General features: G+C 34.0%; 1 long non-coding RNA gene across 1 annotated transcript; it reads left to right on the forward strand.

Annotated features, from left to right (window-relative positions):
- The first annotated feature begins 4,179 nt into the window (after positions 1 to 4,179).
- LOC149552274 (uncharacterized) lies at positions 4,180 to 4,626 on the forward strand. Its single transcript, XR_016352894.1, has 2 exons — positions 4,180 to 4,312; positions 4,442 to 4,626. It is a non-coding gene; the product is annotated as an uncharacterized LOC149552274 (long non-coding RNA).
- The last annotated feature ends 19,697 nt before the right edge of the window (positions 4,627 to 24,323 follow it).

Genomic DNA, 24,323 nt, shown 5'->3' on the forward strand with positions numbered 1-24,323 from the left:
TTCCAAAAGGGTACTCGGAATGGGCATTTGTTTAGAGAGTCTTTTGACAAAGTGTGAGTGAAGTCCCAAAAACTGAACAGAGGGCTAATTGGGTTTCTGCCCAATCAGGTCTGTTTAGCCTTTCTTTGCAAGTTGTGAACTTTAACCCCAAAAACCTTGCAAGTTGAGTTGAAACTAGTGTGTTTAGGTATGTTTGGGGTCAATCCACTCCTGATTGTGTGAGTGAAGTTTTTGAGCAAGGTCTAGGAATGTACAAATAGACCAAGGAAACAAAATGATCCTTTTAAAGTTGATTGGTAACTTCCAGGATGGAGTCTTGGGAGCATACTTCCTCCTAAATCTTGTGGTCACAAGACCATAGCCCTAGAAGTTAGTTAATTTGGTCAAGGAGAAATCCTAGTTAAGAAAGGCTAAGTTTCTCAAAGACCTAGAAGTTCCCTATCAGTTCCTGGTATCGGTTTGGTTTACACAGACCTTGCCCACAGAGTTTCACCCATTTTTTCTCATTTGTCATCCATCTTCTTAAAATTCATTCCATTGTTGTGTTTGTGTGTGTCGGTTATATTCTTGTAACAAAACTTACTCCAGAAGAACAGTTCTATGTGAAATGAATTGGGCCAAAGGAGCTTAACATGTTCCATTGTGTAATGAGGTAATGGGTACACAAATTTGCATAAGGAGGAAGATAATTTTGAGAACTAACTCATCGAGAGCCTTATCCAGTATGTACACAAGGAATCCCTAATGGACAACTTCTTTGACTCGAGTGATGAAGATGAAGAGAATGAGAAGCCCTTGAAACCAGGATGTTCAAATCTAGTAGAGAGTATTGTTCTTCCATGCTCTGAGATTGGTGGGTTATTCAGTTCATCAATGACTTCTGATTTATTTTCAGATACAATGTAACAACAACTTCAATTTTTAGTTTCAAGTGAGACTAGCGACATTAATAGTAATAATTATATTATTGATTTAGATTACTAGCTTAGTTGCAAAGATGCAGGAATAGTTCAGATTTTGGGCAACATAATAGTAAGGACAAGGAGGGACTTAACATTCTAACCCATTTCTAAGTAAGATATCTGCCTGACTGGGCCCCCTATAAATGTAAAACATCCAAGAGTTTTTTGTCCCTGATTCCCCATACTCCTTCATTATCTACAATAGCAACTATGTAGGTATGAATCTGGAAATAATTATCTACAGGTATATGGACTAGTTGAGTATCACTTTTTTTGTAAATATGGTTCTTCAACTGACTTCTTAGGATCTACCTTTATCCCTTGCATTTTCTTGGATAGAACTTTCTGAAGAATGACAGGGTCAATTTGGAAATTATCACAGGCCTTCTACATCAATCATTCATGTTTTGAAGAACTAACATCAGATAAATGCTTAGAGGCAACATGACCTATCAACAGACTTATACTTGATACTGAAGGACTTTTCAATGATTCAAATGACACTGGCATAAATTGAGCCTCCTCTTTTGAGATTGCAAAAGGGCTTGTCCTCATTGAAACTTTTCTTATAAACATATAGCCTCCTCTTTTGAGATTGCAAAAGGGCTTGTCCTCATTGAAACTTTTCTTATAAACATACTTCTGAATTTCCTATTGCGTGAGATCTTATTTTAAGCCTTGAAAATTTGCTCTTCAAGCATGAATATATGATATTTCCCTTTGTCTTATAGCTGTTTGCTCAATCTTCCTTGGCGGCATCACCAAACTGAGCCTGAAACTCGGGTTCATCATCTCATTCTAAACATTCTCAAGTTTAGTTTGTTAAGGAGATAACAGTTTTACAATTCTATCATTAGTTGGGTATTTTCTGTTTAAAAAAACTCAACATTTTGGATCATACCTTGGAATGCATTATTGTATTGTTTTCCTTGATAATTGATCATAAATATGATCCAAAATGTTGATTTAAAATAATTCACAAAACTATATATATATATATATATAAAACTTCAATTTAGTTGGTATTATTCTCCAACAGTTCGCTTAATTGCTGAATTAAATTATGATTTTGTGGGTATAATCTCCTGTATATTTGAGAGCTAGTTTTAGTTTTATGCAATATGGGCGTGACAAGATTTGCCAGACATTAAAACGCTAATATGATCTTTGAATTTTTTAATCTTTGGGCCTTAATAAACATGCCAATAATTCTAATCAATTTATGACCACGGACTCATCTTTGCATACAAAAAAGGAAAAATGTTTAGGACAATCAGTAGGAGGTATGATAGTAAATTTTATGTTTTTATTGTTGTAGTAAGTTTAAATTTAATGTTTTTGGTATGGATTTAATTGATTTATATTTTAGTTATCAATCTTTTGCCCCATCATATGCATAATAGGGTCAATGGAAAAGAGGAGTATTGAGAGCCTAAGTAATAGGACCTTTGGCCATATTGGTGGATTTTGATGAAGATGGAAGTGTGAAATCTAGAAATACACCCTCTAATAATCCCATTTGGAAAAGAAATCTTGATGATTAGCCACATACATTTAAGATTTTCAACGTTGAATTTTGTAGGTTTTTTTGTTTTTTGTTTTTTTGCAAAGTGTCCTTTCTGCTAGTATCTAAATTGTGAAAGTTAATATTCATTTATAATTAAGTCTTTTTGGGTGATATTGGTTAAATGGTGTTTGAAATTCGATATAGGATTTTTTCTCTTAGGTAGTTATAATGGACTAGACAAAACCTTCATCATTAATTAGGTTTAATAAATGTGAGGATTTTAGGTTTAACACAACTCTTTTCAATGACGTCGAAACAAACTTGGAAAATATTGAAGTGCCACTAACTTGAACTTGACAACTAAACAAATAACAAAATGGACTTCAACCTTTGACATATGAATATGATGTTCTCTTAGATTTCCACAACCTTATCTCGCTCAAGTATCCTTGAGAAAGTTTAAGGGAATTTTTTTATTGCAATAATAGTGGAAACAAACTTGGAAAATATTGAAGTGCCACTAACTTGACCTTGACAACTAAACAACGATCAAAATGTACTTCCCCAACCTTTGACATATGAATATGATGTTCCCTTAGATCTCCACAACCTTATCTCGCTTCACGTATCCTTGACAATGTTTAAGAGATTTTTTAGTGCAATGCTATTATTGCTTCAAAGAAATAGTTCTGTCACTATCTTCGTATGACAACACCTTATGACGAAAACTTATTGCAATACTAAAAAAAAATGGGTATATCACTATCTTTGTGCAATCAACACCTTATGACCAAAACAAAGATGAAACCTTTAATTCTATAACACTTACAAGATTGAAAAAAAATTATTTTTCCTTCATTCAATAAAATGTATTCAATTGAATCACTTATTTGATCAAATATATTCAGCCAAAAATTTGATCAAATATTGTCAGAACATCAAAGAACGTTGATTTTTGTAGATTTTTATTAACAAATGTTTTGATTGGTAACCAACAACCAAGTTGGTTCAAATTAGTTGTAAACTACTTCAAACCACCTTAGGAGGTTCAAATAGCCCCTTTGGGCTACAGATAGAGTGGGGCAAATTGGACGAAAGTTTTTATAGAATACAATGTTATTTTAATATTGATTTTTTTGCAAATTGCTACAACATTCATGTGACTTCATTTGTTTGATGTTTTTCAATTCAAATACAATTTGGGAATCAAGAATAAAGTGTTAGATTTCATTTGAATCAAATTTCAAGTTTTTTCGCGCTCTACAAAGGGAGATTCATCTCATTTTGTGCGAACTGTGACAAAACCCTCTTTGTTAAGGGTTTTCTTACAAATTGGTTGATAATTCAACATTTAACCATTGATTGTTTTTTGAATTTGTGGATTTTGAAATTACAAAGGATCTAATTGTTCCAATTTAATTCGGTCCAAAGAAATGTGTTCTTGGAGAGAAAATCTCTGCCCTACATTGATTGCAACCCATTTCTTCATAACTGTAACAATAAGGCAATCAATTTTGTTAACAATTATCTTTTTTCCTGATTCTCCAAATGGTGGCTATGGTTTAACATGGTTATAGGTGATCTGAATGATCTCTTATATGTTTAGAAACAATATGCTATGATGTTCTACATGGTGAGAGTTACAAGTTTACATTCATAATAGGGAGACGATTGAATTATTTGTGTTCAAATTAGAGAGTTCATTTTCATCTAGTCACTGCAATGAAGGGTTAAAAGTGTAGGAGACATACACACTCATGCTTGAGAACTTGGATCCATCTTTCACGTAGTTTCCATTGGTGAAGGTGATTGTTCACAGTCAAATTTGCTCAAGCACTGAAAGGTAAGACAATTTATTATTCTTGGGGTTCCCTCAATAATATTTTTGCATTGGATACCACTTAATAATCTCGTAATCTTGACAATGTTTTAATCTCTCCTGGCTTATGCCTTTGGCTCTCCCCTTTGACAGGTTTTTTAGTTGCGAGAAAAGAAAAGTAATCTCAAGAATGACGCTAAAGATAGTTCCATAACAACACTTTGGCCCTATTTGTAGTCATTCTCTATTATGGTTTGTATTCTAAAATATGTATGAATGAGTCTCTTTGTAAGGTCTTTTCTTTTGTTTATGTAATGGAGAAGACCAAGCAAATCAAACTGCCATAGTTCAATTTTTAAAAGTTTTTTCACCATTTTTTTAGTATATCTACATGACATCCTCAAACATAAAATGACATGCCATATATTTAGCATGTCTACATAAAAGTTTTGAATAGCTCTAACAGGCTTAATCCTTTTCAAATATAACACAAGATCTAGCTAAGTAAACATCTGGCATTGACTTTTTCAACATCAATAGAATGTTAAACTAGGACTATTAAATTGTTTGTTTATCATATAGTAAACCCACACAAAGTGGAAAATACCAATTACTAGATATTTTCACATGGATGCTAGCTATATTTAAACATATGCGAGGCACTTTAAATGTATTGCAGCTTTGATAAATTATTTGATTTATTTTTAGTGCTTGGTCTTGAAGTGATATTATTTAAGAATGAGACTATCAAATTGAGTATCATGTACATCCATTTTTTTCTAATCAACTAGGTCATAGTGATAGTGCTTATTGTTATCCCCAACAATTCCTATAATGGATCATAATGCTCCAAATACACTATTTAAAGAGGCCTTTCCATGTTTTACTTTATTTCTCACTAGATATACTTTTCCTCCAATCTTGGTTGCTACTTGAAATAATTTATCCAATGAGCTAGGAATTCAGGTTCAAATAAGGTACCCTTGGCTATATCTTTTTGCAAAAATACTTACAAGGTTTTGATCTTATCTTATAAATCGGTCCCAAGTTGGCATGTGATGGTAAAAGTTCCTAAAATTATTAGGTTGGGAATATATTGAGGAAAAAAATAAAATTCCTTCCATTAGATACCAAATGAACCCAAGATTTGACAAGTATGCAATAATATGTGGGCTACTATTTTTCTCCGAGATACTTATATATACTCTTTATCTCAAGATTGATTCTCCAAGTACCATAGCTTGATTTGTACAAACTTTGTTATGTAACTACATCATATTCATACACCTGGTAGAGTTATCAAGATTATTTATGACAAAGAATTGGGATTGGGAATTCAAAATTTTAGGAGCACATTGAAATTGATTGGTAAGTATCTTTAATTATAAATTCATTTGAGTTTATGCCTTCTTTTAGTTCTTTTTGTTCCAATTTATCATTATTTCATGTATGAGCAAAGTTTCCTTCTTTCCTTGAAATTATTTAGTCATTCTAAAATACAAAAGAATTTACTTTACAATCTTATTTTTTAAATCTAGACCTCATTAATTACAAACGACATACTTTTTTCTAATTTGTAGTAAAAATATACAAACCAAAATTAAATGATTGTGTTATTTGAATAGCTTGTTTAGAGGACAAACATGTTTGTGCAATTGGAAATATTGAATTGAAAGTAAATAAATTCTCATCGTGCAATACAATATTTTTATCCAGTAGAGCTCTGAGATGGGGAACCATGGTTGGTAACAATACTTTCCTATCTACTTGAATGTTGTTTCTTAGATCAAAAAGAGGGGTAAAAATTTATTAAGACAGAAAGGAATACAACGAAGAGCTCAACAAGGAGCTCGATCCTGAGCAACAAGATCATCAAATTCTTGCACCATCTCAAAGGACAGTTGCCTCCTATCCCTAATATTCCAACCCGGATCATGACTAGATGCCCATTTGGCTAAACAATCAGCAGTTCTATTCCATTCACGAGAAATATACGTGAACCTAATGAACTGAAAAGAGGAAGAGAAGAAAAGAATCCGCTTAACAACAGTGGCCAGCTGCCAACTAACATCCTCAAGCTCTTGCGAAGAAAGCATGTTCACCACCACCTGGGAATCAGACTCACAGATAATCTTACTCCATCCCCACAAGCAACACTGTTCCACAGCATATAAAATAGCCCGAGCTTCCATGAGATTGTTAGTATAATCACCCTTATGAACTGAGAAGAAAAATTTAACATCCCCAGAACTACAACGAGCCACTCCACCAATACCAGCCGGACCAGGATTCCCACGGGAAGAACCATCAGTGTTAAAGTTTTAGAACTCCACAGGGAGGAGGAGTCCAGTGCCCATCCCGGTTAACCCGACCCTTCCTCTGATGGTGAAGCTGCCTGGACATAGAAGGAAACCTATGATCTACAGCCCCATCCTGCAGATGAAAATTGAGGTGATTACAGATAGCAAGATCAACCAGATCCATACCCCCATCAAGCTCACACTTCACAAGAATAGTTTCTTGAAGAGAATGTGATATTTTCCACCAAAGATGCAAAACACCAAGCCGAACATCTTGGAATATGCGACGATCCTCTCCAACTAGATATGCCAAAGCATGAAAGATGGGCCAGCAATCCAAGCAGCATGGAGAAAAGAAGACTTGGAGGGAGCAGTACCCAAGCGGGCCCAAAACTCAGGCAAAGAGGAAGCATGCCGACAAGAGCAACCCCAAGCGCGCCACCAAAGGTGCCATATCTGAGTAGAATAGGAGCAATGGAAGAACACATGGGAGACATACTCCTCTCCATTACCACACAAAACACAATAAGAGGGGCCCTGAAATCCACGTTTACAAAGATTATCCCAGGTAAGACAACGGTTGTGAGCCACTAGCCACATGAAAAAATGCACTTGGACCAAGAAACTTTATTCCAAACTTGCTTCCACCAAGGGACCTCAACATCCCCAAATAATTGTATAGTTATCTCCTGATACCCAGCAGAGGCATGATATTTACCAGACAAGGTACCACCCCAAGCTAAAACATTTGGACCAAGCAAAGAAGAACACTCTCTAGAGGCCAGAATTTGAGAAAGCTCCTTACGATCCATGTCTGTATCTCCAGGAGGCCAATCAAAAGAATGCTTCCATCTGTAACCAACAACAGGTCCCAATTGATAAGGAGTCTTGTAATGAGCCACTTTATCCCATCCAGCGGCAAGAAAATAGTCACAAAGAGGCTGAAGATGAGGGTATATGGATAAAATGGAAGAGAATCCATCCCAAGCATCAGACCAAAACAAAGCTTGAGAACCTCCTTTACATATCCAAAACAGACCCCTCTTTACCAACATCGCACCTGTCTTCAAAGTATGCCAAACCATTGAGCTACGACCTTCAAGAGGAAGTGCAGAAACATAGCAAGGATTAGCACCATGAAAATATTTATGAGTGATAATACGAGCCCAAAGTTGATGTTGTCCAGAGCACCATCGCCAATAAAGTTTAGCAGCCAAAGCTTGACTACTCAATAGAGCAGATCGAAGACCAAGACCACCCTCCTTTTTAGGCCTACAAACAGTTGCCCAATTAACCAAGCTCCATTTAGTACTACACAAATTACCACTCCAAAGGAATTGTCGAGAAAGAGCATCAAACTCCTTGAGAAAGTAAATAGGTGCAGCGTGAACCATGCTTCGATAAGTAGGAAGAGCTTGGATAACAGCTTGAAGAAGAGTAACCCGGGCAGCAGTAGAAAGCCATCTATGAGTCCAATGATTTACCTTATCTTGAAGCTTGGTAATCAAATTTTGCCAGAAGAGACGTGGCTGCCTGGAAACAGCAATAGGGATGCCAAGATAAGTCAAAGGAAGTGATCCTATCTGAAACCGTAGGATACCAACAATCCTATGCTGAATAGAATCGGGAGTGTTAAAAAAGTAAATGGAAGATTTGTGCTCATTAACTTTCTGGCCTGAAGCTGCCAAATAAACGTCCAAAGCATGTTGAAAGGCTTCAGCTTCCTTGATCCTAGCAAGACCAACAAGAGCAGAATCATCAACAAATTGAAGATGGGAAAGAGAAGGTAAGCCATTACCGCACCGCCAACCTTGAATAGAATTTTGGGACACCTGATGCTTAATGAATCTGCCCAAGCCTTCAGCCATGATGATGAATAGACATGGGGAGAGAGGGTCACCTTGGTGGAGGCCTCTAGAAGCACCAAATAGTTGAGAAGGTTGACCATTAATAAGAATAGAAAAAGAGGCAAAAGTAACACAACTCATAATCCAACTCACCCAGTCAGAGCTAAATCCAAAAGAAAGAAGAATACTCCTTAGGAAGCTCCATTTAACTCTATCATAGGCCTTAGCCATATCCAGCTTAACAAACATGGCTCTCTCACTTGAAGTAGCCATAGAGTGAATAGCCTCAGTAGCAATAACCACCCCATCCAAAATTTGTTTGCCAGCAACAAAACCACCTTGTTCTTCTGAGCTAATAATGGGAAGCCACCTTTTCAATCTCTCAGCAATCAACTTAGTAATAACTTTGTAAACCACATTACATAAGGCAATTGGTCTAAAAAACTCCAATTGATTAGCACCCTCTCTCTTAGGAATAAGAGTCAAGAATGTAGAGTTCAAAGCTCGAAGCATCTGCTTGCTAGCATATGATTCTTTAACCACCTCCAACAAATCATGATTAATGATGTCCGAAAATTTCTGAAAGAATTCAACTGGAAAGCCATCAGGACCAGGAGCCTTCCCCTTAGGCATGCCAAAGACCACCTCCTCTAGCTCTTCCAAAGAAATAGGACGCATGAGATAATCATTCATTTCCTGAGTGATAAGGCAAGGAATACAGGACAAAATAAGATTTTCTTCATTATCAGCAGGAGGAGAGTCCTCAGAGAAGAGGGTAGAGAAGTACCAAATAGCCTCCTGGAACAAAGCTAGCAAGGAATTCAGTTGGATACCTTGAGAATTAACCAAAGAAGAGATAGTGCTTTGATTCCGGCGAGATTGCACTGTTTTATGGAAAAAGGCAGTGTTACGATCACCTTCTTGGAGCCAATCAACTCGCCTTTTGCTTCCAAAAAATTTCCTCTCGAAGTTCCCATTCTTCTAGAGCTCTAGAAGCAAGGGATTCAACCTTGCCAAGATCCTCTGAGAAACTTCGATCTCTAATCTCCCTTGTGATGACATCAAGATCTTCTTGAGCAAGCCTCTTCATAAAGTAAAGGTTCCCAAAGCATTCCCTATTTCATATCTTGAGCTGCCTTTTAACATATTGAAGCCAACGCTTCTCCATATAGTTGCCTCAACACTCAATTGTTCCTCCTCTAATTTTTCCATAGCACTTGGTGTTGCAAGTTCTTAATTATCCATTGAAAGGTCTTCATGCTTAGAAATGAAGAGAACGAATTGAATTAGGATTTTCTTCTTTGAACAAGCTAAGTTGCAATGAAACCACTTATTAGAAACTACCCCTTAAGGAATTATGAAACTATTCATTAGGGAAATCAATGGTTTTACTTTGTTGGTTCCTTGGGGTTCTTTTGAAACTTGTAAAGCTAAAAAGTGAAGCTTTTTGATGATACAATATTTTCTTAAAGCCTTAATGATCTCCTCAATTCTCAAAATCCAATCACTTTTCATTCTTATTTGATTTCATCAGAAACTAATTAAATTACACACCATATGATATCTCTAATTAGTTGTAGAAATATAAAATCTACAAAATTAAACTACTATGGTACTTAAATGACATTGTCATCAAAGGGCACTAGCTCAATGGAAGAGAACCTACTTTACAAGAAAGAGGATGGTGGTTTGATTATATCATGCCCTAAAATGAACAAATCAATGATCAAAATTAATGACTAGTATCATTTAGTCATTTTATAAATGACTGTAGATTAACTACAAATAGTCACGTGACTAAGTCAAGTCATTTATATGCAATTTTAGTAGGTTTTTAGTCACATTGTATTATTTTTGTACTTGTGAATACAGTCCACAAGGTCACAAGAAATAGATAAGATCAAAAGCACGAAGCAATATGATAATAATCAACCACGTCAATAATTTTGCAAGTAGATTTCCACAATCTATAAATAATGACAAGTAATTTTAGGAATTTGATTGTGAGTAATTTTTTAGAATCAACATTGTGAATCACATTTCGTGTTCCATCACCGGGATGAGAAAATTTGAAAGAAAAATAAGCAACAACAATATGTTTTTATAGAGTAACAATGAAATGATATCATGCCACAAGAGAAATACGAAGAGTCATTTATATGTCAATTAACATAACTAATAAGCCACAAACCTTGTAAAAGTACAATGGTTTTTAAATATGAAAATAGCCAGAGGTGTCAATTCGTAAAGTAGAGAAGTACTTATATGAGTTACATTAATAGACACAAAGCTATTAAAGTAACAACTACATTTGATAATGCAATGATTTCATAAACAGTCAATGAGCATGAATATATATGAGCTTGAGATTTTTTCCAAGTTTCACAAGGTTTCAAGAGTGGAAAATTTTAAGGTCTTTCAGAACTTATTGTTGAAGATGATTCTGCAAAAGAAAAACCTCATGTGATGTCTCATTGTCAATATAAGGGACAATCTACAACAAAGAAGTGAGGTTAATATCATGTTTAAAGCTTTAGAAACAACGTTTTAAAATGTCACATATATTCAACGAAATTTAATAGACTCTTGACTAAGATAAGAACAAAACCTAGTACCAAATTATCAATGGAGCAAAACCAAAATTCTTAGGGCTACATAGTCACATCGAGGCATGAGAAAATCCCTTCTCTTGGTCAAGATCAAGGATGTGAAATCACAACATTAGTCACCTAAAGAGCTTACCCATCACAAATTTACCATTTTCCCTCGATGAACAATACAAGAAGCACTTATATAGAAAACCCTCATTTTTTTGAAAGGCATGTACATGAAACAATGACGACATTCATAAAGCATACATGAATTTACATAAATATATATTTTAATGGAAAAGTGGAGCTTTTAGATTTATGATGTTCAAAGAAATAGAGGTTCGCAGTTCTTTTCCAAACCCTCGTCAACATAAAGAATGAGAAAATACTAAAGCAACAGGATAATTGAGATATCCTTCAAAGCTTTCTTTTCTTCCAAAGGAGACTCAGGGCTTACATAGAACACTTTGGAAATTTTTTCACCTAGTAGATCTTAATAAAGAAACTCAAGATGAAAATAATAAAATAAGAGGATGTTTGCATTGAATAGTTTTTGTAAATTGCATATTTGTGTGTATATTCCAACTAAACCATAGGTGCGATAAAGATCGTAGAGGAAGAAAATAATATTCAAAGAATATGGAGCGTGACATTCATTATCAAATTATATTTCCCAGTGATCAAAGGTTAGAGCTCATAGAATGGTTGTGGAGTTTTCATTAGAAAATCCCCAAACTCTCATTAATAACAACTTCAAATCCTGACAGTCCCATGTTAGTGCAATACAACTAGCAAGATTTTTTTTCTATTCCTACCTTCAAGGAAAGTTGTTTTTGGCAACTTGTTTTATTCTTGATTTATGGATAAACTTGCAATTGCTTAGATTGTAAGCTAAGTAAGGATTTTTTCTGATTTTTTAGTTTTATTCCATTTTCCTCCACTTTTTATTTTGAGGAAAGTCTACATATTGTAATTATATTCATATGTAAATCGATAAGAAAGTGTTTATAGTTCTTATTCTTGTACTAATTTTTTTCTTTTATTGCATGTTTGCTCTTTCTTTTCAAGTTAGATCCAATGATCTTAAGTTAGCTAAAATTCTATATGCTAGCAGAGCACAAATTTTTACATGGTATCAGATCTCATAGTTGCTAGAGAGGAGAATAAATTTGTTTCTTGCAAGTACTGAAGAAATTTAGAGATTTTAAACAATGGAATTTTCAGCCTTTGCAAATTTGATATTACATTACTATTTCAAATGGAAGCCAAAAATTCTGATAAGAAGCAGAGACTTGTATGGAATATTAATGGAAACAAAGGTTGAACTGAATTTTGTTGGTCCATCATAGATAGGCCAAGGTCATGCGCTTTTTGCATGGATCTTTCCTTAATCTTCTTCTTAGTGGCACATCATTTCAGTGTACCTTTCATGCCTTTCATTTCAATATTTGGAGGGATTTTCTACTATTCATGTTGATGCTTCCTTGGTTCCACAATTGATCAATTTTGTAGACAATTAGCACCGTATTTTCAACTAGCAATTTTTTCTTGCATGGCTGAATAGTGTCATTAGGGTCACTTGTACAGATTTATGTGTCATCTGCATCTTTGACTAATAGATGTTTTACCTTTGTTTGTCATCAATTCATTGTTTGGGGGCTTCTATGTAGATTATTGTCTTCTATATCTTCAATTGGAAGACGTTTTGCCTTGTTTTCCATTTGTTCATTATTTGAGTAGTGTCGTTGGGGTCACTCATGTAGATTGATCTTAATTTTCATCTTCATTTCAAAGGAGGTTCTTCATTCAACACTATGGCATCTATCATTCGACTGTCATCCACACTTTTTAGCATCTTGGAAGATGTTTTTCAAATACAATTTTTTTTTTTTTTGGTGCTGGGTGGGGGGGGGGGGGGGGTTGGTGTTCCTACTGGGTTTTGTCTCTTTCCTCTTTCCTTCTTTATGTTTTTGTCTCCTTAGTTACACTTAAAGGGGGTGTTAGTGTAATAAAACTAGCTAGATTTGTTTCTTATTCCTACCTTCAAGGAAAGTTGTTTTTGGCAACTTGTTTTATCCTCGATTTATGGATAAAATTGCAATTGGTTAGTTTGTAAGCTAACTAAGGAATATTTCTTATTTTTTAGTTTTACTCCATTTTCCTCTGCTTTTTATTTTGAGGAAGTCTATGTATTGTAATTCTATTCATATGTAAGGCAAGAGCCTACAACACAACAATAAATTGTGAGCCGCTTATCTCAAAGGTCTTGGGTTTGAATTTACTTGAGCATAATAATAAGAATATTAATTAATAACAATACATAATAATAGTTAATCTCGGCTTCGGCCTCTTACTAATCAAAAAAATAAAATGAAATTATATTCATATGTAAATCAATAAGAAAGAGTTTATAGTTCTTATTCTTGTTCTATTTTTTCTCTTTTTATTGCATGTTGTTCTTTCTTTTCTAGCTAGATCTAATGATTTAAAGTTAGCTAAAATTATATATGTTAACAGAGCACAAAATTTTACATCCTAAAGAAGAAGTTCCAAAAATTGATAAGGAGAAAAACAAAAATGAAAAGAAGAATAAGATTATTTCACATTTACATGCCAAACTCCAATATTCATTAGATTGGATTTATAAAGGAAGTGGATCACTTTTACGATCTATTTTGCATATGATCTTATTGATAATACCGCATGACTTGATTTTTAATATTGTAAGTTATAAGTTTTAGATTAAGGTAAAAGCAGGTTTTGAAGGGGCCCCGAAACCCTTTACATCTAAGAGAAACATAAACCATTGAGCACAACTAGGTACAAAGACCAAAAACTAGCTAAACAGCTAAATCAGGTTTTACAGGGATTTGAGACCAACAGATGAGACCAGAAAATCAACCAAAACAATACTGGACCCTGGAAGGTCAACAGACTGGAACAACAACCTGAAAAACCTCCCAAAGCAGTATCCAACGAACCAGTAAAGCAACCAGTTCACCAACACAAAAAACCGGTCATCATAAGGAAACAAAAGATTTTCCTTTAGATATGAATTTTCCCTTACCCGACCGAAGGACCCTATCTAAAGGGGGGGTAGAAGAATTAGACTTCTTCCATTTAACCGTGATCCAACCGTCCTCAATCTTCGCAACCTCAGCGACCCAGGCCTCAGAAGACAAAGACCCGAGGAACCTAGGGGACGCAGAAGCCGCAACAACCTCTGTGAGAGAATCAGACGACATTTGACCCCTAGGAGGGACATCCGATCCAGGGGTAGAGACCAAAGCATCCACCTCCACCACCAGCTCCGATTGAAAACAAACCTCAGCCAAAGAATCCTTAGACACATCCAAGGAAAGTTCCACCAGAGCATCCTCCTCAGCCATCGGCTCGGAGCTAGCCTCAGCCTCAAAATCCTCAGGAGCAACCAAGGAATGCTTCACCATGTAGTGCTCAGAGGAGGCCTTTGACCACCAAGCAGGTGGTCGCCTAGATTTGGGTTTCTCAGCAGCACAATGAGCAGCAATATGACCAGTCAAGTGACATTTCCTGCAACGAAAAGGGATACCCTCGTAATCCAACAATTGTGACCAAGATCCCCTCGGGGAGTCCAAGCAAATTGCCTCAAGAAGGCCCTTAGAAACATCCAAGTCTACGAGAAAGCGAGCACAGGTCGAGTGGAGAATATCTGAAGTGTCAGCATCCACAAATAAGAAATCCCCAATAGCATTCCCAATAGTTTCAAAAATTGAATCTTGCCAAAGATGTAGCGGAAGATTAGGGAGCCAGACCTAGATAGGGAACTTATTAAAGGATTCTAAGAGAGGATCGAAATCCATGTGCCACGGTTTGGCCATGAGTGGAAATCTGCCCTTCCAAGAAATATTGTAAGTTATAAGTTATTTCTAACTTAAGTTTAATATATAATTTTATTATCCATTGAACTTAAATTACAAATAACTTTTAATCTATATATTATTAAAATCAAATTTTATTTTATATCATATTTTAATATTTAAGAAAATTTATTTCCCAAATACTAAATATATAAATCATAATAATGATATTATTAATAAAATTATTTACATTGAATATTTGGCAATAAATGTAGATCTTGAGTTGTTTTTTCTTGGAGTTCATTTGATGGTGGTAGAGGACATTTTGCTTTATTTGGGTATAAATATGGCCGTAGGGGGATTTTTTCAGATCATGAGAAGTTTGAGGTGCAAATGGGGCCATTTTTAGTAGTATATCAGTTAGGAGACCTATTGGAGCAATTATATTAGCATTTCTTGTAGTTAAGCTCCTATTTTATATGCATTTTTCTTGTATTTGAGTTCACGAGACTACAAGATTTTAAGGGTGTTTTGATGTAGTTAGAGGCTTTTATGATAAGTTCTACACTAGTTTTGAGGGTCACGTGCATGTAGTTTGAGTTAGGAGTTTGGGGGTAGTCAAGTATATGTTTCACATAGTTTGACTCATCTTTCTTCTTGCTTTCTCCTTCTACACGATCCTTCATGATTTATTGCTTATATACAATATTTTTCACTTCATTATTGGGGGCTCTCTCTTTTGGCTAGTTTGCACATTGCAAATTCTAGTAAGTTGTAAATGAACACTTGATGGTTTGTAGAAAATTTTCTAGTTATCTATATGCAGAAAATGATTCCTTCTTGATTATTTTTCGTTATGGAAGTGTTGATAGTGAGTTATTTGATTCAGATATTATGTTTCTTACCTTTATTTGATCAACATCTTTTAAGTGTTTAATTCATAATATGATATCTCATGGTGCATATATGTGAATATGTCTTACATTTAGATTTTGAATATGAGAAAACATTAGTGGTTCCTCTTCAAGTAGCGGAATACAAGACCCTTTTGAACAAGTCAACTTTTTAGGGTTTTTTTGATTGAGTTGTGAGTTTGAATTACTCTTCTTATGAGTAAACTTGTGAGATTGGTTGGCTAAAGTCTCATAATTATGTTGGTGCATCATGTTTTTGTTTTAAATTTCTAGTTTCATAACTACATCTTTCTATCCCTTTTCTTGTCCATATTTAGAGTAAGCATGTACTAAAAGGAATCTACCTTTAAATTTCAAAGATCCGCTCCTGCCTTAGGATTACCCAAAGCCAAAGAGTGTTTACATGTTCCAAAAAGATAGCTAGATTTTGTATCTTGCAACAGGTGAAACCCTAGTTGACAATAGTTGTTGGCATACTCGGTGGGACACTAATTAATTCTTAGTTCATTTGAGCTACACAAATAGTTTTTCTATTATTTTGGTGTGAATAGTATTTTTTATCCATTCATAAGGTTATTTCCAACACATGGAAACTCTATACTTTTGATTTCAAGATATAGTGAGAATATTATATGAAAAATTACATATTAGGAAGTCTTAATGGTTCAACCTACAAATTTAGCATTTGTTCCTTTTGATTAGGTCAGCCTCCCAAATTTGGCATAGTATAATGATATACCTATGGATGCCTTAAAAAGTGTAACATATTTTACAGGATAAGGTTAGAATACACCAATGGATCACATTAGAGATGTAGCTTCTTTATCTACACTTCACCATGCCATGGAACAAAATGTGGCAATTAGATTGCTTGCAGTGTCACTCAATGGACAAGCACTTGCAGAGTTAAAAAGTTTTCCTATTCATTCTATAACAGACTTGGATTGGTTGGTTGATCTTCTTTGCACACATTTTGCGTGCAAATTAAATAGTGTCTTTTTATGGATAAATTAACTAAGCTAAAGTAGGTTGATAATGAACATATGAGAGATTTCAACTGTCAATTTCAAAGGACATGGGACACAATTCCATTTTTGGTAAGTCCTACTACTAATCTTGCATTATCTTAGGGTTCTTGATTTAGTATTTGAGTTATGATTCAATTAATGGAGGTTAAATTATTTCCAGAAGCCTATAAAATTTCCATAAAGATGAAATTGCCTAATTATGCCCAGTAAGATTGCATCTAGAATTCCAATGCCATATCTTGCTGAAATAAAATTGGTTATATTTGTGGTACCATATGTCATAGCTACTATACTATCATTAGTGACATAAGAAAATATTATTTAAACCCCATCCCAAAAGTTTAAATAAGATAGTAAGGGTATGTTTTAGACCTTTGGTAATGAGTTGATCAGCCTTAAGATGCAAAGCTAAGAAAATAAGCCATATCGAGTGCCATATTAGCTAGACAAGCCTAGTTATCAATTTCATAATCAAGACCAAAGAAGGGTGTTAGATTGTATCCCAAATGTCTTTCATGATCTCAAGATGCCTTGTACTTAATAAATACTAGTCCCTATGCAAAACGATGTGATATAAGATTTTAATGGGTGTTTTGCATGTAATCAATTGCATTTGTGGACAAATTTTGGAAAGGCTTTATTAAAATGATCCCAAGCTCTTGTGGCTCAGAATGATAGGTATTTACAATAGAATAGAAGTTGCAAAATTCAAGAGAAGGCGATTTAGAAGAAACAACATACAACTCCAATAACTTTGATGAATTTGTCAAGTGAAGATTTATCTTATATTGACCTTCAACAAATGCAAAATTAGAATACTCAAGTTGCAACCAACACCAGGATGAACAAAGGGGTTGTAACTATAGAAAAACAAGTTGACAATGCACCATTTCAAGGTATGGTTCTTACTTCACAACATAATCAAGTTTTATTAACATAACACTTATCATTTGAAGTAAGAGGTAAATATCTCTATTTCTTCATATAAAAAGAATCTTATTCATGCAATCATGTTGAAGTCCATTATCTAGCCAGTTTTGGTTTCAAGTTTTATTTTTTAGCTAGTTTGTTTTGGTTTAGTGTACTTTTAGTGTTCAACAATTATGAAGTTTCAATTTTTGTTTGGAGGAGGTTTTGAGTTTTTTAAGATGGGAGATAACTCTATTCTTAATGGAATGCAAAAGGCATCTAGTTTGATACTGTTTAAAAAGAAAATATCTTGAGAGGTCATCAGAAAATATGCCGAGTAATTGTTACTAAGCTAAGGTACATTTGTTAAAATTCCAAACTTTTAAGTTTTGAGATTTGTTTGAACTGACAAATAAAAGTGAGAAGCTAAATTGAAAAAAGTACACATGTAGAAAGGTAAAGATTTTTTTTTTTGTTTCTTAATAAGTAGTATAGATAATTGCAAGAGCGTTTACATAAGACTAAATATGACTCATTTGGAAAATACAATGATATTTTCATGTATATTCATTTATGAAAGATAACATAAGGCAATTCACAATCAAAATCCACACAAGCCTTGGCATTCTATAAAACAAATAATCTGAAAGTGATACATTTCTAAAAAAATAAAAGACAAGATAAAGGTAAGGTATATATCATCCATTGCTTGATAATGGAGGACAATACAAGATCTTCAAGGTGTTGACAAAGGTCTAGGTCTTACATCCCTAATGTACTTCCAACACATGATAGTATAGAAGGGGCTTAGTTACTAGAAATAAGAACTGAAGTATCTATGCCTTATTCCCATCATTACCTATTATACATTCATAAACATGTATTCAAAAAAAGACCAATAAAATAATAAGGACAATAGGAAAAAATAAGAAAGTGTTTTAAACTAATGAGTTATTTCTATGTGCAGATTTAGGTATAAGTATAAAGATAATGAGTCTTTAAAGGGAAATATTAATTTAATATGAAACCTTTTGATTTATCATATAAAGACTATGCGTTACTAAAGGGATATGATACTTTCTAACATAAAACCCTTTTAGTTTGATTCAATTTGTAAATCCAGTTCAAAGATTATCGATTATTCAAGGGACATATGATTTTGATATGAAACCTTGTATTTCAATTCATCATGGAGAAATTTCATCTACAACATGAAATGAAAGAGTGTCATTATTTTGCAACCACTAAAGTAATAAATTCTAAATAGAATATTTGATATAGTACACAAGGTCACATGAAATAAAGAAGATAAAAATCATGGAATCACATGATAATAATGTGTTAATCAACCAAAAAAATACTAATCTACTCAGATATAACTAAGAAACTCTATAGGGGGAAATGTGAATCAAGAGTTTAAACCCTAAGCTCATCACATATCCTCACACCTCAAGAGGATTTAATCAAGGAGAGGGATTCTTTCCAGCCAATACTCAAAGATGTTAAATCTTAGTTGGTCATGCAATCCAAATGATAACAAAGCACCAACTCAAATGAAGATTTAATAGTTATGAAGATGGGAAAGAGAATGCACTCTGTCCTTGCAATCCAAGTAAATCACTTCTAGATCTATGAAATATGAATGAAAAATAAAGTACAAACTATTGAATTGACAAAAGAAAGTGGAGTCCTTATCTAAAAAAGGATCCAAATAATTTAATCTAAATTTTTGCTTGTTGTGCTGCTCCCATCGATGAACAAAGCTAGATTTGGGCCTAAAAATGGCCAATTTTCAAAATCCAAAAATGTTTTATGCTCCTAATAGAGTCAATTTTTCTAAGAAGAGGATACTTTTCCTTATGCAAAGAAGAGATGCATCCTTGATTGATGTGTTTGAATACATATCTAATTTTAGAGTTTTAAAGTTCCATGAAAAGGTATCCAGATTTGTACTTTATTATGCCTTCCAAAATTTACTGATATCTGAAATTGGGGTTTTTGGGTGGCTATTTAAGGGTTTTCCTTGGTCAACCCCCCATTTTAGCATTTTACACCTCCATAGATAGCCATTGAATCAAATTGTAATGTGTGGATGCTCATGTACGAGCTTTGGATTTGCAATGTCAAGATCAAAATCCATAGATCCAAACCCTAACATGAATTTTGAACTTGAATGATAATGAAACATCAATGCATAGGTTTGAGGATAACCTAGATACCATACCAATCCCCAAGGCTAATTTACTCTAATTGATCAATACAAATTTTATTAACCTTATTAAACTTTACAACATGTGATCAATAACAATAGTGACAATAAGAAGATACACATACATAATAACACTAGGTATGTTAACTAAGGAAACCCTTGATCAGAGGGAAAATTTCAATGGGGATGGTACCCACAGAATGATGTACTAACATATAATTTCCTTGTAAGAGAATGGACTTGTTAGGAGCCAATAAAAAACATTCAATACATATTCATCTCTTTTAGGAGACTTTGAATCCCTGTGAGGAGATTCCAACCCTGTTAGGAGTTGTAGAAGAAAAATGGACCCACTGTCCAAACAACTTTAGGGCCAAGACCACTGAATTCACTGTCCAATTGGCCTCTGCATTATTCCTTTCAAAAAAATAGAAATACAATTGATCTCAACAACTCAAATACTTCCTTTACCTCTTATCGTGCCTCTACCATACCAAAACACTTCCAGATCTTAATACCATATCTATAGACTTGAATCACAATAATTCCTTTCATCTCTTACTCACATTTACCAATCTTATTCTCTTATCACATTCACAAAATCACTTGTGTATGATACATTCTTCATCATAAGGAAAATAAATTTCCTTTGTACCATGTCCTCAAAATAACTCATTGAGTTGGCCTTGAGGCTTTCCCAATTAATTACAATAGGACCTCATTAAGATAATAAAAAACATTACATCTTTTTATAATTAAAAAACATTGTCGGCTCATAGTCATCACAACTTCTCACATGTACAACCTTGGACCTCACGCATTTGCTGATGTCATCATTAGACTATCTACTTTCTTTGTCTAACTATGCTCATCTAGATTCTACCCCTGTTAGGAGATATAATCCGAACACCAGAAACTTCTTCTTGGGAGCTTTGTCTGCAAATCATCTTCTGTAAATCACAAATAACTACTACCAATCTTTGACTTTCTGCACGTGCTCTTAGCCATGTCATTAGGACACACTTTATAACATGTCCTCAACTGCACTTGACTTTATCTTCAATACTCAATTTGTACGACCTCAATCTCTGGTTGCTACATTGCCAATCTTCTCAGTATGTTGACATCAATGACAAACATATTCATGAATGCAACACACAATCATGTTAAATGTCTCTCTACTACTCCAACAATGCTAGAATACTGCCCCATAGGAATATCATTAGCATTCAGGCTAAAATTCTCCCTCTTTGGTATTGATGGAAACATATAAAAAATAAATCTAAGTTTCAAGAATACGAAACATACTGTTCTACTGCTGTTGCTCTTATTTTTTCAAATCCTCTTCATCAATCAAATTCGAAACTCTTAGGAACAATTTCTTCTCCCACATTGATAAACTTCTATCCCATTCTGTATACTCATCTTTCTCATGTATTATTTCTTATGTGCTTACTTCTCCCTACCCACTCTTCCTTATTCATAGGAGATGTTTTTCATGTGCTTACTTCTCCCCCATTGACATCAATAAAAAATGCATCATTATGTCAATCAGATACTCAAATGTGTTCAACCAGCTCAAGTGTCCAAAGACACCATTCAATATCATCTACCAAGAGTCCTTTATGACTCTACTCAATCACATATACTCCCCCATAAAGGAAGCATCAACATTCAGTCTAGATAAACAATAGTGCTCTATATCACTAGACTAATGCAATCTCAACATCATCTACTCTAAAGTAGACAAGGGCCTAATCCCAAGCATACCTCTCAAATAATCAAATGTATCCTTAGTAAAAGGCTTCATAATTATATTTGTAATCTACTCTTTTATATTAACATAATCCAATTTGATTTCTTTCTCTATAACTTTCTGTATTGAGACATGTTACTTAATCGATACGTGCTTTGTCTTAGAAAGTGACCAGTTATCATCGAAGTACCAATAGGCATACAAATTTCCAAACCAAATATCTTTAACAAGTCTTTCAAATACTTAGTCTGAGAAATGAAAATACTTTTACTATTTTGCACAATCTACAAATCCAAGAACTATTTCATCTCACCAATTATTCTCATCTCAAATTCATTTTTCATTTCATTTGCGAATTTGTCACTTGATTCATCAGCACCTCCAAAGATTATATCATCCAAAAATATCACAATAATCAACAAACCATTCTCAGTTTCTTTCAAATATAAGTTACTATTTGCAGTACCTTTAGAAAATCCCAAATTTTCCAAATATTTATCCAACCTCGCATATCAGGTTCTAGGTACTTGCTTTAGTCTGTACAATGTTTTCTTCAGCTTGTATACCATATCTCATAAAGGAAATCCTCCAAGTTTCTCAATATAGACTTCTTCTTCAAGTTCTCCATTCAGAAATGCTGATTTCACATCCATCTGATACACTATGAATTTCTTATTTTTTTCATAAGCCAAGAATATTCTCACTAGTTCAATTTTGGCAATAGGTGCAAATGTCTCTTCATAGTCTGTACCTTGTTGTGAATATCCTTTGCATACCAATCTTTTTTTGTTTCTCACAACCTCAACTTGTTCATTCATCTTATTTTTAAAACCCACTTAGTTCCTATAATATTTTTGTCCTTTAGTCTAAGGACCAATTCCCATGTCCCATTTTTCACAATCTAATCTAGCTCTTCCTTTATTTCTTGAATCAAATGATCATCCTTACATGCTTCATCTACACTCTTTGGTTCAACTTGAGAAATAAAACATAACTCTTCATGTACTCTATTTCTTATCACTCCTTTTTCTTTGATTCCAATAATTTGATCAACATGGTGATTCTTTGTCAACTTCTTATTTGGTGTCGATGTCACTATCTCAACTCTTACTTCTAGTCTAGGTTCTGATCTTGGTTCCTCCCTTTGTTCCACAACTTATATATCATTCTGTAAATTATTGTTAGTCTCATAAAAGCTCTTAACATTTTATTGGATAGGCTTAGGATTAGCTTCTTCATCATCAAAATTATAATCAAGCATTCTCTCTTGAAATGCAAACTTCTCATCCACTATTACATTTGCACTCTCAAAAATAGTCATAGTCCTTTGATTAAAACATCTATAATCTTTTCTTTTCAATGAATAACCAAGGAATATACCTTCATCACTTTTTGCATCAAACTTACTAATGTCATCATCTCTCTTGATATAACACTTGCTTCCAAAAATTCTAAAATACTCAATTTATGGTGCATGTCCAAACCATAATTCATAAGGTGTCTTGTTTGTACCTTTTCTGATCTGCACTGTATTCATTGTACACATTTCTTCTCTCTAGAATGTCTTTGATACATCATTCTTAAACATCATTGCTCTTGCTTCTTTTGTTACAGACCTATTTCTTCTCTCAGCTATACCATTATGCTAAGGAGTCTTAGGGTTGATAGTTGTCTTTTAATGCAATTTACTTCACAAAAGGTGTTAAACTCATTTGAGGTAAATTCTCCACCTTTACCTGATCTTAAATATTGAATCTTCAATCTAGATTCATTCTAAAATATATTCTTAAACAAGTTAAACTTCTCAAATGCTTCAAACTTTTCTCTAAGGAACACTACCCACATCATCCTAGTAAAGTCATCAACACGAATCATAAAGTACCTTTCACCGTAGAATCTTCTTGTCTTTGTGGGACAACTTAGATATGTGTGAACAATCTCCAACTTTGCTATTGTAGAAAATGTCTTGCACTAGGGAAATAACTTTTCTTCCACTTAGCCATAACACATTCCTTGCACACAACAATAGTAGGCTTCACAATTTTTGGTAAATCTCTTACAAAAAAAGTACTACCCACTTTCATAATATGAGAAAACCTTGTATGCCAAAACCAACTGTTATCAACTTTAGCAACCAAACATGTTATCTTTGTAGGATTTAGCTAAGAAACATTACCTTTGGATCTTGTACCAGTGCCAATCATCTTACCATTCTTGTCCTTGATGATACATTTCTTCTCTGTGAATTGTAATTGATATCCATTTTGAATCAACTATCCAACACTTAGAATATTATGTTTCAATCGATCTGGTTAAACTCAATATTTTGCAAATATTTCTTCAACTTTTACTTGCTTTTATTATTATGCATCTTTTTATTTACCATTAGTATTGCAAAATTACTTACCATTTACATGCCTTAGGTTGATTGTATGGCTGTGATCAAATAAAAGAATCACTTACTGCATTTCTTTGTGTTGGCAAAAAATTATAATTTACCATCTAAAGTCAAAGGCTCCTGTTTCAAATTGCACTCCTAGGGCTTACTCATCACATGACAGTCCCTATCAATCAATCTTGGTTATGATTTTATTGAAATTTTGAGAGATACCTTTTTTTGTGTGCATATCGCTATAACTACA

Source organism: Cupressus sempervirens, chromosome 6 (assembly GCF_028749045.1).
Source record: "Cupressus sempervirens isolate cs-2001-9-10 chromosome 6, ASM2874904v1, whole genome shotgun sequence".
Classification (NCBI taxonomy): domain Eukaryota; kingdom Viridiplantae; phylum Streptophyta; class Pinopsida; order Cupressales; family Cupressaceae; genus Cupressus; species Cupressus sempervirens.